This window comes from Scyliorhinus canicula, chromosome 21, assembly GCF_902713615.1.
Source record: "Scyliorhinus canicula chromosome 21, sScyCan1.1, whole genome shotgun sequence".
In the NCBI taxonomy this organism is placed as follows: Eukaryota; Metazoa; Chordata; class Chondrichthyes; order Carcharhiniformes; family Scyliorhinidae; genus Scyliorhinus; species Scyliorhinus canicula.
Genome location: NC_052166.1, coordinates 16,490,440 through 16,508,515, shown reverse-complemented (window position 1 = coordinate 16,508,515; position 18,076 = coordinate 16,490,440). Strand labels below are relative to the sequence as shown.

Genomic DNA, 18,076 nt, shown 5'->3' with positions numbered 1-18,076 from the left:
GCCGCACATCCCGCCACACAGGTGGCCTCTCCTCAACAGCCCCTGGCCACCCGCTCGCCCACGTGCCACCGCCTCGCGCCTCCTGCCGCACCCACTTTACTACGTGATCCGCCCATCGGCCCGGAGCGAGCCAATCACAAGTGGGCATCGCGGTGAACCTATGGGATCAATGCCCGCCATGTGGCGAGCGGGCGCTTTGTTTTGATTGACATCGCGCTGCACCAATGGAAACCTCGGCTCGAAAGAGCGGGCTGTGACGCAGGGCTATATAAGGCGCTGCGCAAGCGCTTGCGCGTCAGTTTCTGCCGTTTGTTCCTCTGCAGACGCTCAGGGTCAGTGAAGGTGCAGTCGGGAAGATGAGAGAGATCGTGCATCTTCAGGCAGGCCAGTGTGGCAACCAGATTGGAGCCAAGGTCTGTACTGCAGTCACTCTAAGGGCAGTGAGTGTGGAAATCGGGCCCGGATGACCAGGCGGCCAGAGAGTCTCGGAAGGATTCTGGGCCGAAGTTTGTCGTTCCCGAGGCGGAGAGCCGGACCACCTGCTTTGCTTTCTTGCGGTGCCCCGGCTGAGATGTGAGGGAGGGAGGACGGTGGTTGTTGGGGATCAGGGCGGACGGGTTGGTCGGTTAGGCGAGGCCGGTTCGCGCCTCGGGAGACGGTTGGAGTTTGGATCAGCCAATCAAAAGCGCTGATTGGGTCAAGCGACGGTTGGAAAAGCGCGCGAGGGCGAAGGCGTTGTGCGCAGGCGTAGAGGGCTGAGGACAACGCATGCGCGCCGGAGTCATGAAAAGCGCGCGATCATGGACCGTGGCTTCCGCACCTCTGCGAGAAGCGGCAAAATAACTCAAAAAACCTGTGGTGTCACCTTGCTGGAAATTTTAAATTTGGACAAATAACCTTAAAAGGCGCATTGTGTAGATCTGTTCTAAAGTACATAGATCCACATCCATTTTATTCCAAGTCCTTCTATTTGGAACAAGTCCGTGATCAAAGAATTTTTGATCCCATCGAGTCACCAGCTCTTGGAAAGAGCATCCTACTTAAGCCCACACCTCCACCGTATCCCAGTAACCAACCCCACCTAACCTTTTGTGAACACTTTAGGGCAATTTAGCAAGGGCAATCCACCTAACCACACCTTTGGACTGTGGGAGGAAACCGGAGCGCCCGGAGAAAACCCACGCAGACGAGGGTTGAACGTGCAGACATCACACACAAGTCACCCAAGCTAACCGGGACCCTGGAGCTGTGAAGCAACAGTGCTAACCTCTGTGCCTCCGTGCCGCTATGCAGTACTTTTTCGAATTCCAAATGCTTGGGATTCCTATAGTGCAAAAGAGGTAATTTGGCTCAACGGGTCTGAGCTGCTCATCCGAAGGAGTACCCCATCTTTGGACTGTGGGAGGAAACTGCATGCACGGAGAGAAGTAGAATCTTCACACACTCCAAGGCAGACAGTTAACCCAAATTCCCCAAAAAGCAACAATTGTGTCTGAACCATGTGACCGAAAGCAGCTGGTTTTAAACTGTCCTAAAGCAGGATTGCAAGATCAACCAACATCTCTCAAGGCAAGGTGTTAGCTATAACCCTTTGGACAGAAGTTGCCTCGGGGAATTGTAGCTCTACACCAAGTCTCAGTACCTCGGTCCTCGTCGGGATCTTTCAGTAACTGAAGGTCGTACTTAAAAGCCAACATTTAAAAAAAAACAAATTTAGAGTACCCAATTATTTTTTTTACAATTAAGGGACAATAGAATTTTAAAAAGAATTTACAGTGCAGTGCAGAAGGAGGCCATTCAGCCTATTGAGTCTGCACCGGCTCTCGGAAAGAGCACCCTACCCAAACACACACTTCCACCATAACCCAGTAACCCCACCTAACACTAAGGGCAATTTAGCCTGGCCAATCCACAACCCGGAGGAACCCCACGCACACACAGGGAGAACGTGCAGACTCCACATAGACAGTGACCCAAGCTGAGATTCGAACCTGTGGCCCTGGAGCTGTGAAGCATTTGTGCTAACCACTATGCTACCGTGCTGGTAGCGTAGTGTGGCCAATCACCTGCCCTGCACATCTTTGGGTTGTCGGGGTGAGACCCTTGCAGATACAGGGAGAAAGTGCAAACTCCACACGGAAAGTGACCCGGGTTCGAACCCGGGTCCTCAGTGCTGTAGGCAGCAGTGCTAACTACTGGGCCACATTGCCATTCTCCGAGCCAACATGATTGCAAATACACCAAAACATTTTTAATGCCTTATGAGAAGTTGTAGAAAAAGTCTTGTTCTTTGTGTTTTCATTCAGAAATGAAATTATCCTGGCAGCAATTAGCTGAATAGATTTATTTTCCCCAATGGTGTGTATATTAAAGTGTGAACTAAACCTGACCAAACTTCTACTGTTTACACCCTTATTGCTCTTCATTTGGCATATTCCCTATGTGGAAAGGATATTATCATTTTTTGTACATTAATGTGTACGTTAATGCTGGACAGCAGATGAAGGGTAAACCAAAACGGAGTAATAAAAAGGATGATTAAAAGCATAGCAATATATAGAACATAGAACGATACAGCACAGTACAGGCCCTTCGGCCCTCGATGTTGCACCGACATGGAAAAAAAAAACTAAAGGCCATCTAACCTACACTATGCCCTTATCATCCATATGCTTATCCAATAAACTTTTAAATGCCCTCAATGTTGGCGAGTTCACTACTGTTCCACGGCCTCACCACTCTTTGCGTAAAAAACCCACCTCTGACCTCTGTCCTATATCTATTACCCCTCAATTTAAGGCTATGTCCCCTCGTGCTAGCCACCTCCATCCGCGGGAGAAGGCTCTCGCTGTCCACCCTATCTAACCCTCTGATCATTTTGTATGCCTCTATTAAGTCACCTCTTAACCTTCTTCTCTCTAACGAAAACAACCTCAAGTCCATCAGCCTTTCCTCATAAGATTTTCCCTCCATACCAGGCAACATCCTGGTAAATCTCCTCTGCACCCGTTCCAAAGCTTCCACGTCCTTCCTATAATGAGGCGACCAGAACTGTACGCAATACTCCAAATGCGGCCGTACTAGAGTTTTGTACAACTGCAACATGACCTCATGGCTCCGGAACTCAATCCCTCTACCAATAAAGGCCAACACACCATAGGCCTTCTTCACAACCCTATCAACCTGGGTGGCAACTTTCAGGGATCTATGTACATGGACACCGAGATCCCTCTGCTCATCCACACTACCAAGAATTTTACCATTAGCCAAATATTCTGCATTCCTGTTATTCTTTCCAAAGTGAATCACCTCACACTTCTCCACATTAAACTTCATTTGCCACCTCTCAGCCCAGCTCTGCAGCTTATCTATGTCCCTCTGTAACCTGCAACATCCTTCCGCACTGTCTACAACTCCACCGACTTTAGTGTCGTCTGCAAATTTACTCACCCATCCTCTAGGTCATTTATAAAAATGACAAACAGCAATGGCCCCAGAACAGATCCTTGTGGTACGCCACTCGTAACTGAACTCCATTCTGAACATTTCCCATCAACTACCACTCTGTCTTCTTTCAACTAGCCAATTTCTGATCCACATCTCTAAATCACCCTCAATCCCCAGCCTCCGTATTTTCTGCAATAGCCGACCGTGGGGAACGTTATCAAACGCTTTACTGAAATCCATATACACCACATCAACTGCTCTACCCTCGTCTACCTGTTCAGTCACCTTCTCAAAGAACTCGATAAGGTTTGTGAGGCATGACCTACCCTTCACAAAACCATGCTGACTATCCCTAATCATATTATTCCTATCTAGATGATTATAAATCGTATCTTTTATAATCCTCTCCAAGACTTTACCCACCACAGACGTTAGGCTCACCGGCCTATAGTTACCGGGGTTATCTCTACTCCCCTTCTTGAACAAAGGGACCACATTTGCTATCCTCCAGTCCTCTGGCACTATTCCTGTCGCCAATGATGACCTAAAAATCAAAGCCAAAGGCTCAGCAATCTCTTCTCTGGCTTCCCAGAGAATCCTAGGATAAATCCCATCAGGCCCCGGGGACTTATCTATTTTCACCTTGTCCAGAATTGCCAACACTTCTTCCCTACGCACCTCAATGCCATCTATTCTAATAGCCTGAGTCTCAGCATTCTCCTCCACAATATTATCTTTTTCTTGAGTGAATACTGACGAAAAGTATTCATTTAGTATCTCGCTTATCTCCTCAGCCTCCACACACAACTTCCCACCACTGTCCTTGACTGGCCCTACTCTTACCCTAGTCATTCTTTTATTCCTGACATACCTATAGAAAGCTTTTGGGTTTTCTTTGATCCTACCTGCCAAAGACTTCTCATGTCCCCTCCTTGCTCGTCTCAGCTCTCTCTTTAGATCCTTCCTCGCTTCCTTGTAACTATCAAGCGCCCCAACTGAAACTTCACGCCTCATCTTCACATAGGCCTCCTTCTTCCTCTTAACAAGAGATTCCACTTCTTTGGTAAACCACGGTTCCCTCACTCGACCCCTTCCTCCCTGCCTGACTGGTACGTACTTATCAAGAACATGCAATAGCTGTTCCTTGAACAAGCTCCACATATCCAGTGTGCCCAACCCTTGCAGCCTACTTCTCCAACCTACACATCCTAAGTCATGTCTAATGGCATCATAATTGCCCAATATATGTGTATATATATATATATATATATATATAAACATTACAAGTATGGGGGGGGGGAAGAGTAGCTGAAGTAAGCACTGGTTGACTTCCAGTTGCGGCTATGCCTAGGTAGGTCACACGGTCGGCAGCTCCTGCCGAAAACGGACTTTTGGGCCCTTTTAAGGAGTTCCAGCGGCACTTTGACGGCAATTCCCGGTGTGGGGAGGAAACATTTGAGGGCCCTGTATGGAGTGGACCAGGAGTGGGGCATCAAAAAAGCAGCTTTGGAGAAGAGAGGAGAACAGGTGCGAAAAAGCAAGATGGCAGCAGGCGGCGATCAGGCAGCATGGGCCCAGTGGTCACGGGAGCAGCAGGAGTTTTTAAGAACCTGCTTTGCGGATTTAAAGGTGGAGATGCTGGCTTCTATGAAGGCGGAGATTGAAAGGCTGGTGGAGACCCAGAAGATGCAGGGGACGGCGATCAAGGAGGTGCCGCAGAAGGCCTTTGATAATGAGGACGAGATTCTGGGCTTGGCGGTTAGAGTGGAGACGCTGCACAAAAAATGGCAGGAGAAGTTGGAGGACCTGGAGAATAGGTCAAGGAGGCAGAACCTGTGGATTCTGGGTCTCCCTGAAGGCGTGGAAGGGTCGGATCCTGGGCCGTATGTGACCACGATGCTGGGTATGTTGATGGGCGCAGGGGCTTTCCCGCGGCCCTTGGAGCTGGATGGGGCGCACAGAGTCCTGGCAATGAGGCCGAGGGCGAGTGAGCCGCTGAGAGCTATGATGGTAAGGTTCCACCGCTTCACCGACAAGGAGTGTGTCCTGCAATGGGCGAAGAAGGAGCGAAAAGCAGCAGGTGGCAGAACAGAGATTCGTATTTATCAGGACTGGAGTGCAGAGCTGGCCAAGAAACGTGTGAGATTCAACCGGGCCAAGGTGGTCCTCCACGGAAAGAGGGTGAAGTTCGGGCTGTTACAACTGGCGAGGATCTGGGTTATATATCAGGACCGGCACCAGTATTTCGACACGCTGGACGAGGCGTGGACTTTCACCAAGAATGAGAAGCTGGACTCTAGTTAATGGACTGCAGTATGTTGCTGGGGGGGGGGGGGGGGGGGGCGCGATGTTATGTTCGGGTTGTCCTTGTGTTTTTGTGGCCCCTGCGCCCTGGAGGCTTTGGACGAGGTTGCAGTTAGGAAGAGCTGCGTCACAGGAGGTGGGATCGGCCCAGATAGGGAACGCGGTTTACCCACGAAATGGTGGGGGTGCCACCTGAGGCTGGAGGTTTGAGTATACGGTACTTTTTCTTGTTTTTCTCTCTCTGTTCACATGGGGGGGGGGCTCTCTATACCCCACTTAGGTGTTGGGGGGGGGGGGGGGGGTTTGAGATTTGTAAGGGGAATCCACAGGGGGATTGGATGTGGAGGCGGGAGCGGCCTGAGTCAGCTGACTTATGGGAGTGCAATGGGGAAGGGGGTAGGGGGATTAAGCGGATGCTTGACTGGGGCTGGGATGCTGCTGTTATGACTGAGGGGAATCGATGTTAAAGGGGAGAGTCGGGACGGGGAGCCTCCGCCTGGGGGGGCTGGAGGGTGCGGGAGGCGCGGGCACGTGGCTGGCCTAAAAGAGGAGATGGCTAGTCGGTAAGGAGGGGGATAGCCCCTCGAACAGGCTGATCATGTGGAACATGAGAGGCCTGAATGGGCCGGACAAGAGGGTCCGTGTGTTTTTGCACTTAAAGGGACTAACGACAGATGTAGTCATGCTACAAGAAACATACCTGAAGATCGCGGATCAAACCAGACTGAGGAAAGGATGGGTGGGGCAGGTTTTCCACTCAGGGCTGGATGCGAAGAACAGTGGGGTCGCAGTTTTGGTGAGCAAGCGGGTGGTATTTGAGGCAGCGGGTATTGTGGCGGATAAAGGGGGTCGATATGTTATGGTGAGTTGCAGGGGGCCCGGGTGGTGCTAGTGAATGTGTATGCTCCGAACTGGGACGATGCACGGTTCATGAAGCGGATATTGAGTAGGATTCCGGATCTGGAATCATGCAGTCTGGTAATGGGGGGACTTTAACACGGTCCTGGACCCGGCACTGGATCGGTCTAGGTCGAGATCGGGTAAGAGGCCGGCAGCGGCCCCCTGAAGGGGTTCATGGACCAAATGGGGTAGTGGATCCGTGGAGATTTGGCAGGCCAAGGGGAAAGGGTTTTCCTTCACAAGGGTACTCGCGGATTGATTTTTTCATGGTAAGTAGGGCGCTAATCCCGAGAGTGGAGGGAGTGGAGTATTCGGCCGTTGCGATCTCGGACCATGCGCTGCACTAGGTGGAGTTGGGGCTGAGGGAGGAGAGAGGCCAATGCCCTCTGTGGATAATGGACGTGGGACTACTGGCAGACGAGGAGGTCTGTGGGCGGGTTCGGAGGTGTATCCAAAGCTATGTGGAGACCAATATCAATGGGGAGGTTTCGGGTGTGGTCTGGGAGGCGCATTATTGAAGAGGTTGTCTGCGGACATTTAGAAAATATGTCTATTTTCTCGGGGCTGGTTTAGCACAGCTGGCTTGTAAAGCAGAACAAGGCCAGCAGCGCTTTCAATAAAGCATCCACAACTCTGCCGCTCTGATGTCTTCAAGCTTTATGTCCATGCATATCTGTTAACATGCGCCTAGTCTTAATAAATGAACCAATATGTTGACCCAATCCCTTTAATATTCTCATCTGAAAGTACTACCTTATTCTTAGCTATTGGTGTTCCTGGGCACCAAATGGGCCAGCAACAGTTGTGTTACAAAATTGTGGAATGGTACAGCACAAAAGGAGGCCATTGTGCCAGTGCGTTGAAAGAGCTATCTCACTAAAACCTCTGCCCATTGGCTGCAGGCATACACATTTTTTCCCTTCAGGTTCTTTCCAATTTCCTTTGGAAGGCATTATTGATTTGCTTTCATCGTTTTAGCAGCCAAGTTATAACACCTGCCATAAAATGCTAATCGTTATTAGTTACTCTATCAAAACCTTCTTACAATTTTGACACCTACTAAATCTCCACATAATTGAAATCATGCATCCCTGTTATCTTTCTAGTAAATCAATGCACCAACACAAAAGAAAGAGACCAATTTACCAAAACCCTGCTAACAATATGGTGCAGTGATTCACCTTTTCCTGAAAAACACCATTGTCAGGCTATCATCAGAGTGAGGTGTGAGACTCCCAAGTGCTACGACATGTGAGCACAAACATTGCGCATCCCTTTTTGACTCTTTGTAGAACAATCTTGGTACGATCCAACATCAAGACTTAACTTTGCAGTAAATGCAGACTTCTGATGGTGGCCATGGAGTGAGCATTCACACATAATCTTTATTATTGTCACAAGTAGGCTTACATTAACACTGCAATGATGTTACTATGAAAATCCCCTAGTCGCCACACTCCGGGGCTTGTACAGGTACACTGAGGGAGAATTTAGAATGTCCAAACTATCTAACCACGTCTTTTTTTGGGACTTGTGGGAAGAAACCCACACAGACACGGGGAGAATGTACAGACTCTGCACAGACAGTGATCCAAGTTGGGAATGAAACCTTGGACCCTGGTGCTATGAAGAATGGTGCTAACCACTGTGCTACTGTGCTGCCCATTTGGTGGCTTCTGCTCAAGCTGGTATTTTTTGATCAAAGAGGTGTAGGAGCGCCTGTGGAATGTTTTACTCATCGTGGGCAGAGAAATGGCAAATGGAGTTTAATCTGGACAAATGTGAATTCATGCATTTTGGTAGGTCTAACATAGAGTGGAAATATACCGTAAATGGTGAAACTCTTGGGAAAGTAGAAAGTCAGATCTGGACGTGTAGGTCAATAGATCTCTGAAGGTGGCAACACAAGTGAACAACGTAGTCAAGAAAGCATATGGAATGCTTGCCTTCATTGGACGGGGCATCGAGTATAAAAACTGGCAGGTCATGCTACAGTTGTATAGAAACTTGGTACGGCTGCACTTCCACCAGAAGGATGTGGAGGCTTTGGAGAGGGTGTAGAGGAGGTTTACCAGGATGTTGCCTGGTCTGGAGGGGGTTAGCTTTGTGGAGAGGCTGAATAGACTCTGACTCTTTTCATTAGACAGACGGAGGTTGAACAAAACTATCGAACATAGAACATACAGTGCAGAAGGAGGCCATTCGGCTCATCGAGTCTGCACCGACCCACTTAAGCACTCACTTCCACCCTATCCCCGTAACCCAATAACCCCATCTAACCTTTTTGGTCACTAAGGGCAATTTATCATGGCCGATCCACCTAACCTGCGTGTCTTTGGACTGTGGGAGGAAACCGGAGCACCTGGAGGAAACCGACGCACACACGGAGAGAATGTGCAGACTCCGCACAGACAGTGACCCAGCAGGGAATCGGACCTGGGACCCTGGTGCTGTGAAGCCACAGTGCTATCCACTTGTGCTTCTGTGCTGCCCACCATCACCATTGAGGGGTGACCTGATAGACGTCTACAAGATTATGAGGGACATGAATAGAGTGGATGGGCAGGCACTCTTTTCCCAGGGTTCAGTCACTAGAGGGCATAGGTTTAAGGTCTGCAGGGCAACGGTTAGAGGAAATGTGCGAGGTAGGTTTTTACGCAGAGGGTGGTGAGTGCCTGGAACGCGTTGCCAGGTGAGGTTGTGGAAGCAGATACATTAACGGTGTTCAAAAGGCACCTTGACAAACACATGGATAGGATGGGTATAGAGGGATACAGCACAAGGAAGCGCTGAAGGTTTTGGAAACGGTTGGTATCATGGCCGCACAGGCTTGTTCCTGTGCTGTATCGGTCTTTGGTGTGGCTGGTGGATGGATGCCTGAACTAGAAGTGTAGCAAGAGAAAAGAGCTGCTAGAACAGGAGAGTCTTAATGGTGCGCCAAAGATTAAGATGGTGAAGGGCAAGGGAGCTGCCCTGACCGCTCAGTGGTCAACGGAGCAGCTAATAGAATTCCTAAATAGAAAGTTCTGGCAGCAGAGGAAGGAGGCCCTGGAAGACCTGGCCAAGATGGTGGAAGTAGGAGATCGAGAGAATGGAGGAGAGGCTGGTGTCCCAGGGCCGGGAGACCCAGAAAGTGGAGAAGGCAGTCGGGGAGCACGAGGAGCAGTTGGTGGCTGAGGTGGGGTGATCTGGAAGACCAAAAAGAGGCTGAATGAGAATTGGAGGATCTGGAGAAGCACTTCAGAAGACAAAACCTAAGGATCATGGGGATGTCGAAGGTGTGGTAGCCGGCACGTACATGGCCAAAATGCTGGAGAAGCTGATGGGGGAGGGGTCTTTGGCCGGCCTCTGGAGGGCGACTGAGTACACGGCGTTAATGCGGAAGCCGCAGGCACCCAAGCTGCCAAGGGGGTTGGTGGTGCGGTTGCACTGCTTTCTGGATAAGGAGAAGACCCTCCGATGGGCATGCAGACTAGGTAGTGCACCTGGGAAAGGAACGAGCTGAGGGTGTACCAGGATCTGGGAGCAGAACTGGTGAAGAGGAGGGTTGGGTTTAACCGGGTCAAGGCTGCCCTCTTTAAAAAGGTGGTGAAGGTCTGTACCAGGCCCGCCTATGGGTGACTCTCAAAGCGTGAGTACTATTTTAGCACGCCAGAAGAGGTGTGAGGGACTGGGAGGAGAATGAGGACATTGAACTTTGGTGGAATTAGTGCATATGTTCATTTTTTAAAGTTTTTCTGTGAAGGTTTTTGGAGGACATAGAGGGCGAGTGTATGTTTTGCTGCTCTATAAGGGGGTATGGACTGGGGGGGGGTGGATTGGGATGAGGCAGGGAAGTTAGAGGCCTTGGGCGTGGGCCACCATGCTAGCTGGGCAGGCTAGTAACGTGAGTGAAGGGGGGGGGGAAACTGATGTTTAAATGGGGGGGGGGGAATGGTTGCTGACAAGTGTGGCTGATGTAGCACAGTTGGAAAAGGATCGATGACTATGGACATCAGAGGGTGAGCCATCGGGGTACGAGGCAGGGGTGATTCACTGTTGCCATTTGCTTTGGCGATAAAGCTGCTGGGGTTGGCACATAGGGCGTTGGGGGACTGGGGAGGGATTGTGGGGTGGGGGGGCGCGGAGGGTGCCACCGAGCATAGGGTCTAGCTTCATGCGGACTAACTAGCTGCTGCTATACATCCGGGTACAAGTTGAATATGGGACAGAGCGAGGTGTTCCCGATTGAGATTAGAGGGCAGGAGAGGAGATTAGCGGAACTGCCGTTCAAAGTAGTGGGGCGAGTTTTAGACACTTGGGCATCTAGGCGACATGGGGCTGGGTGCAGCTGCACAAGCTGAACCTGACTAAGCTTGTGGAGTAGATGAGGGACTTAGAGGTGGGAGGTGCCACTGCTGTTGGGGCGGGTGCAGACAGTAAAAATGACGGTGCTGCCAAATGTTCTGTTGGTGTTTCAGAACTACCGAATCTTCGTCCCAAAGATGTTCATCAAAAAGTTTAATGCACCTCCGGGTTTGTGAGGGTGGGATAACTCCGTGGGTTAGGAGGGTTTTCCTAGAGTGGAGACAAGAAGGGTGTTGCCGAACACATGATGAATTACTACTGGGCGGTGAACATCGGCATGGTTAGGAAATGAGTCGTGTGGGGGGGGGGGGGGGTCGGACCGAGGCGACATCTTGTAGGGAACGAGTTTAGGAGCTTTGTTGTCAGGTACTCCGTGAGCCCAATGATGGTGTCGGACCTAAGGATGTGGGGGCAGTGGAGGCAGAATTTGGGGCTGGAAAGTGCCTTGGTGTGGGCATCGTTCTGCAATAACCATAGATTTGCGCCAAGGGTGGTTGGATGCGCAGTTTCGGGGTTAATGGCAGGCAGGGATTGGATGATATGTTCGTGGGGGGAAATTTGTGAAGTTGGAGGACCTGGAGGAAAAGTACAAGTTATCAGGGGAGCGGTTTCGGGTACCTGCTGGTCCTGGATTTTGTAATGGGAGAGGTGCTGTCCTTTCATAAGAACTAGGAGTAGGCCATCTGGCCCCTTGAGCCTGCTCCGCCATTCAATGAGATCATGGCTGATCTTTTGTGGACTCAGCTCCACTTTCTGGCCCGAACACCATAACCCTTAATCCCTTTATGGCGTTGCAGGATAAGGTACTGTCGGAGGATGAGATAGAGGGGTTGGGAGGTGTCCGAGGTTTACAAGGAATATATAGACTGGGATGGGTCCCTGGTGGGGAATATAAAGTGTAAGTGGGAGGATGAGCTCGGAGGCCAGGATGTGGGCTGAGGCCCTGTGGAGGATGAATGCGCCCTTGTGTAGGAGGTTAAGCCTCATTGAGTTTAAATCCATAGGGCACATATGACGGTAGCACGGACGAGTAGGTTTTTTTGACTGGCTAGAGGATAGGTGTGGATAATGTGCGCGGGGGGGGGGGGGGGGGGGGGGGGGCGGTGGGTGGAGGTTGCGAATCCCGTCCACATGTTCTGGGTATGTTCGAAGCTGAAGAGGTTCTGGCAGGGTGTGATGTCCGAGGTGCTGGGGTGAAGGTAGCCCCGAGTCCAGGGGTGGCGGAAGACACGGTAGTTCAAGGGGCGAGAAAGGCACTTGTTTTGACCTTTGCCTCCCTGATGGCCCGGAGACAGAATTTGCTCGGGTGGAGGGACTCGGAGCTGCCGAATGCGGGGATGTGGATGAGTGACTTGCTGTAACTCCTGAGGCTGGAGAAGGTCAAGTTCATCTTGAGAGGTCGGTTAATGGGTTCACTCGGAGTTGGATGCCGTTTCATGATCTCTTTCAGGAGGTTTGAGGGATCAGCAAATGTATATGGGGGGTTAAAATGGGGAAGGCAGGATGGGATATGTTGGGGGAGCGGAGGAGAGTAGGTGTTGGTTGTTTATAATGTATGGTTGTTCTGCTTTTGTTTATATGAAAATGCCTTGGAGAAAATATTTTTTTAAATTCTCAGTAAATGCAATATAGTACATAATTAGTTGGTTGAATTTTTGTTTCCATTGTAGTTTTGGTTAAACTTTCAGCATTACCAGATAACTTTATGCCAAGAGACAGACGGTCTCCTCTTCCAAAATAAATGTTCTTGCTACCGAGGCTGTTAATGACCTGAATTGTCCTGGCGTTCATGGGGAAGGTACCCCAACATTGCTCACAGCCTGTTGTGAGTGGTTAGATTATATCAATGTGTCTTTTGGGTGACGGTCCCCATTGCTGCCGTATTTTATCAGGGACATAGCCCTCTACGTTTTGGTATTCTCCATAAGAATTAAAAAATTGAAGTTGATGATGTTGGCTTGGGGTTTTCAGGTTTCGTTAGGACTGGAGATACAACTTTTCATTATTTACTTGATGGGATTAAATGGACATTTTCTGCAGACAAATGGGAGAGCTACAATCTACTAATGATACCTCCAAGCTCTCCCAGGACAGTTATTCATCAAGATTTTGGCAGATATATGTGGTTTTGTGTGGGATGCAAGATGGTGTGAAAACCTTATCCAGGCTAGGTTGGCATACCATAGGCACACGTTAACGGAGAAGATCATAAAATATGTTTAGATCCAGATTATCAGTTCCTATCAGCATCCCATAATTATTCAGCCATTTCATCTAATTTGAGTAACCCTAAATTTGTTCTAACAAATTGTTACTTGTAATCTGCTGCAACAGATTGGTGAAACAACCCTTTTGTGGTCTGCAAAACATCTGGTAATTTCGTCTCCTGTTTGATCTCAGAATATTAGCAGGTTTCTCCAAAGAGAAAAATTCACACTGCTAGCACAAGGCCACCATTTTAGAACATTGTCTTTCGTAGCTCTGTTAAGACATTTCTTCATAAGTATCTCAAATTCAGTGTTAAGTGACTAGGAGAGGGTACTGCACTTTGTCATAAGGTAATGTTTTTGATCTTTTGGGGGAACAGACTCAATAGAGTGATTAGCCTACTACTATTCCTTTACTCTTATGAGTTGTTGAACATATTATTAATAAGACTTTTTGTTTTAGTTCTGGGAAGTCATCAGCGATGAGCATGGCATTGACCCCACAGGAGCCTACCATGGAGACAGTGATCTTCAGCTGGAAAGGATTAATGTCTATTACAATGAGGCTACAGGTATTAACTAATTTAAAATATTGATTAAATGTTTGTTTACATTATGAGCATCGCAATGCCTTACATTTTATTATTTTTAAACAGGTGGCAAAATATGTACCCCGTGCCATTCTCATGGATTTGGAGCCTGGTACTATGGATTCTGTTCGCTCTGGGCCCTTTGGACAGATTTTCAGACCAGATAACTTTGTGTTTGGTAGGTAGGATAATTGAAACTGGTTGGCACTAATTGTTATAGATCAATTCATTTTGAGATGTTATTTATTCAGACTGTTAATCTATGGTTTCTTGATGGAGAGGTAATTAGTAGACCTCACAGAAACTACTGAAATATGCCAGGTAAAGCAACAATTACCGTTGCTGTCCAGATTGCCTCCTACTAATTCTTAAAGGAAATGGCATGTAAGTGGGACCATGATCAGTTTTTTTTTGAAAATAACATGGCCCTTCGATTTCTTTTTTATTATATTTGCTTCTCCGCCTAACAAGTAAATATTTGTGGAGATTGCAACAAGGCTTCTTTGTTTTGATAATTTCACTTGAAAGTCTCTGGAATTAACTAGTATTTTCCCAAAGTTGTGCATCATTTTCTTTCTCATATGCCACTTTAGAGCATACAGTGCAGAAAGAGGCCATTCAGCACATCGAGTCTGCACCGACTCACTTAAGCCCTCACTTCCACCCTATCCCCGTAACCCAATAACTCCTAACCTTTTTGGTCACGAAGGGCAATTTTTATCATGGCCAATCCACCTAACCTGCCAGTCTTTGGACTGTGGGAGGAAACCGGTTCATCCGGAGGAAACCCGCGCAGACATGGGGAGAACGTGCAGACTCCGCACAGACAGTGACCCAGCGGGGAATCGAACCTAGGACCCTGGTGCTGTGAAGACACTGCTATCCACTAGTGCTACCATGCTGCCCAAAAGATTCATCTTTCTCTAGTTTACATCTGAGGAGGTTCTGCTTGACTGTTCTAGCTTTTTATATATTTCTAATTAAAGAGAATCTGTGAAGGGAAAATCCTTCTATTAAAAATATCAATTTCCCATGTAGGTATTTAGAATAACTAATCAATTATAGTAATAGCCTGAAACTGGTGCATTTTAAACATATGTGGGGATGGGACCAATTTTGAGCTTTGTGATATCTTACCATGTAAGATTGTTTGGATGTGTTGCTTGCAGAGACAACAATTTATCTTGCTCTCATTTCTTTTGCAGGACAAAGTGGTGCTGGTAACAATTGGGCCAAAGGGCATTATACTGATGGTGCTGAATTAATTGACTCTGTTCTGGATGTGGTGAGAAAAGAGGCTGAGGGATGTGATTGCCTGCAGGGATTCCAGCTCACTCATTCACTGGGTGGTGGTACTGGCTCTGGCATGGGAACACTCCTTATTAGTAAAATCCGTGAAGAATACCCTGACAGAATCATGAATACCTTTAGCGTTGTACCTTCACCAAAAGTATCAGACACTGTCGTAGAACCTTATAATGCAACTCTGTCTGTCCATCAGCTTGTGGAGAACACTGACGAGACCTTCTGTATTGATAATGAGGCTCTTTATGACATCTGTTTCCATACACTTAAACTGACAACTCCCACTTATGGTGATTTAAACCACCTAATGTCGGCCACCATGAGTGGTGTAACAACCTGTCTGCGTTTCCCTGGTCAGCTCAATGCTGACCTGCGAAAACTAGCAGTGAACATGGTCCCCTTTCCCCGTCTGCATTTCTTCATGACAGGCTTTGCTCCTCTGACCAGCCGTGGCAGTCAGCAGTACCGTGCCCTCACCGTACCTGAACTTACGCAACAGATGTTTGATGCCAAGAACATGATGGCTGCCTGTGACCCTCGACATGGCCGCTACCTGACCGTTGCTGCCATTTTCCGAGGGCGCATGTCCATGAAAGAGGTGGATGAGCAGATGTTGAATGTACAGAACAAAAATAGCACTTATTTTGTTGAATGGATTCCCAATAACGTTAAGACAGCTGTCTGTGACATCCCACCTAGAGGTCTCAAGATGTCTGCCACCTTTATTGGTAACAGTACGGCAATTCAGGAACTGTTTAAACGCATCTCTGAACAGTTTACTGCCATGTTCCGGAGGAAAGCTTTCTTGCATTGGTACACTGGTGAGGGCATGGATGAAATGGAGTTCACTGAGGCTGAGAGCAACATGAATGACCTGGTATCTGAGTATCAGCAATACCAGGATGCTACGGTTGGAGATGAAGGTGAATTTGAAGAGGAGGGTGAGGAAGAGGCTGCATAAGTAAATAGAATTGTATATTGTGAACTTCTAAACATGTTTTCTCTGTTACATATAAGACCTGTTTCTGAAGTTTGTCTTTTTTCTCGTTCTGTCGTTTCATGTTTTCTAAAATTAACTGTTGGTTTTCATTTAAATAAAGATTGTTGATAGTAATTTAATTTACATGTTTTTCCTCCGTGTTTTCAATTTAGAGCATGCAAATTGATAAAAGATCCTTGAGCTTGAGTAGGACATTGTGAAAGGCAAAATGATATAGCTAAAAGTAGCCCAAACTAGTCTGATTGCTGTGTTTAAATTGTAATGTTTAATTTAAATCACATTACATTTAATTAATCCACAGCCATGAATAAATGAGTGTTTTGATTTCAGACCATCAAGGGCTCAACAAGAAATCAGTTGGCTAAATGCTGTTCAGCTGTTCTTGTCGCTAATACACTTAATAGTCCAACCAATGGATACTTTCATTTATTTTGCAAAATCTAGGTGAAGGATTACATAGTTAACCCACCAGGATTGAAAAGATCAGGGGCTAAGACTAAGTCAAATGAAGGAGTAATGGTGAATTGACACTAGGCTGATAACATGTATGCTACAGGAAGACTTGGAAGGGAGGAGGTCTTGGGAAAGACTGATTTGATTCTAGTACCAGATAATGAAGTTTTCTTTTCAAAGGAAGAAGGATTGAAGTTTAGGAACATTTGAGTAAGAGTGATCTTTTGTTATTAGATTTAAATTTCTAATGGAGAAGTGAAAACAATATTCTAAATTAGAACTTGAAACTGAAAGAGGTAAAACTGCAACCCTAGGGTAAAATGGAACAAAAGACTGACAGAAAAAATCTATTGGAAAAATGGCTAGAGGTGATGTTTCGGGTACAAGCTAGATATATAACGAGGATGGTAAGAGAACCAAAGCCAGAGCTCCTTGGATGATGGGGAAGATAGAGAATGTAATGAAATAAAGGATGTGTGATGGATGTCAGCTGAATTTTTAAAGTGAGTACCAAGCCAAGTACAAAATATTCAAGAGGAGAAGTGAGGAAAAAAACCAAGCAAAGATTATGAGAATAGACTTGCATTCTACCCAAATAGAGACACACTGGGTGCTTTGAGATGGAGGATGAGGATAGAATACTTGATGTGTACCTTGCATTGGTGCTTGCTTGCTATGGAAGAGAGGATTCTGAAAAAAATAATGGTCGAATTGGAGATGGTCGAGGTAATGGGACAAAAAGTGCTGGGCAGGTTGTACTTGAATGGCTGGCTAAATCACCTGGTTGTATCCCAGCTTGCAATGGGAACTGGAGATGGAAGGGTTTGCCATAACATTCTGAACTACCATTGATAGCAGGGAGGTGCCAGAGGATTGGAAAGTGTCAGACGGGATATCCTTGTTCAAGGAAAGCTGCAAGGACATTCCTAGTATAGCTACAAGCTGTTCAGTTTGGAAACATTAATCGAGTTTGGAAACATTAATCGAGTAGGAATTAATATGTATTGGAGAGGTTTGAATTAGAAAGGAGTGCCTGCACAAATTTGTTAAAATCAGATTGTGTTTGACTAATTAAATTTTTTTGATAACATAATAAAGGTGCTGAGTGGAATGTGATGGATGCTGTCTATTTGGAAATTAAGAAACGTTTGACCAAGTATCTCACAAAAAAGACAGGTTTAAAAGTACTCATGTAGCAGGGTTTAGTGATGCTCCAAAGAAAAGTTCTTTTTTGATCTATATGACTGGAATATTGTAATTCATAAAAAAATTCAATGTTTGCTGATGGTAAACTTGGAGGTGTGACGAACAGGATGATACCAAACAACTGCATCAGTGTGCAAATAAGCTAACACAGGGGTGGGCAAAGCTTGGGTCACAGCTGGGTATGGAAATTGTATGGAGATTTAAAAGAGATGGTACCAAGTGCATCCAATTTGCTCCACGTATGTTGGGGAGCAAGTTCCTAATATTTTTTAGAAAACACAAATGCCTAAACCACACAGTCATTCTTTTTAAAAATC

The 18,076-nt window shown here is 47.1% G+C and overlaps 1 pseudogene; it reads left to right on the top strand.

The window, feature by feature from the left end:
• Positions 1–285: 285 nt before the first annotated feature.
• Positions 286–16,223, top strand: LOC119955657 (annotated as a pseudogene).
• Positions 16,224–18,076: the final 1,853 nt, after the last annotated feature.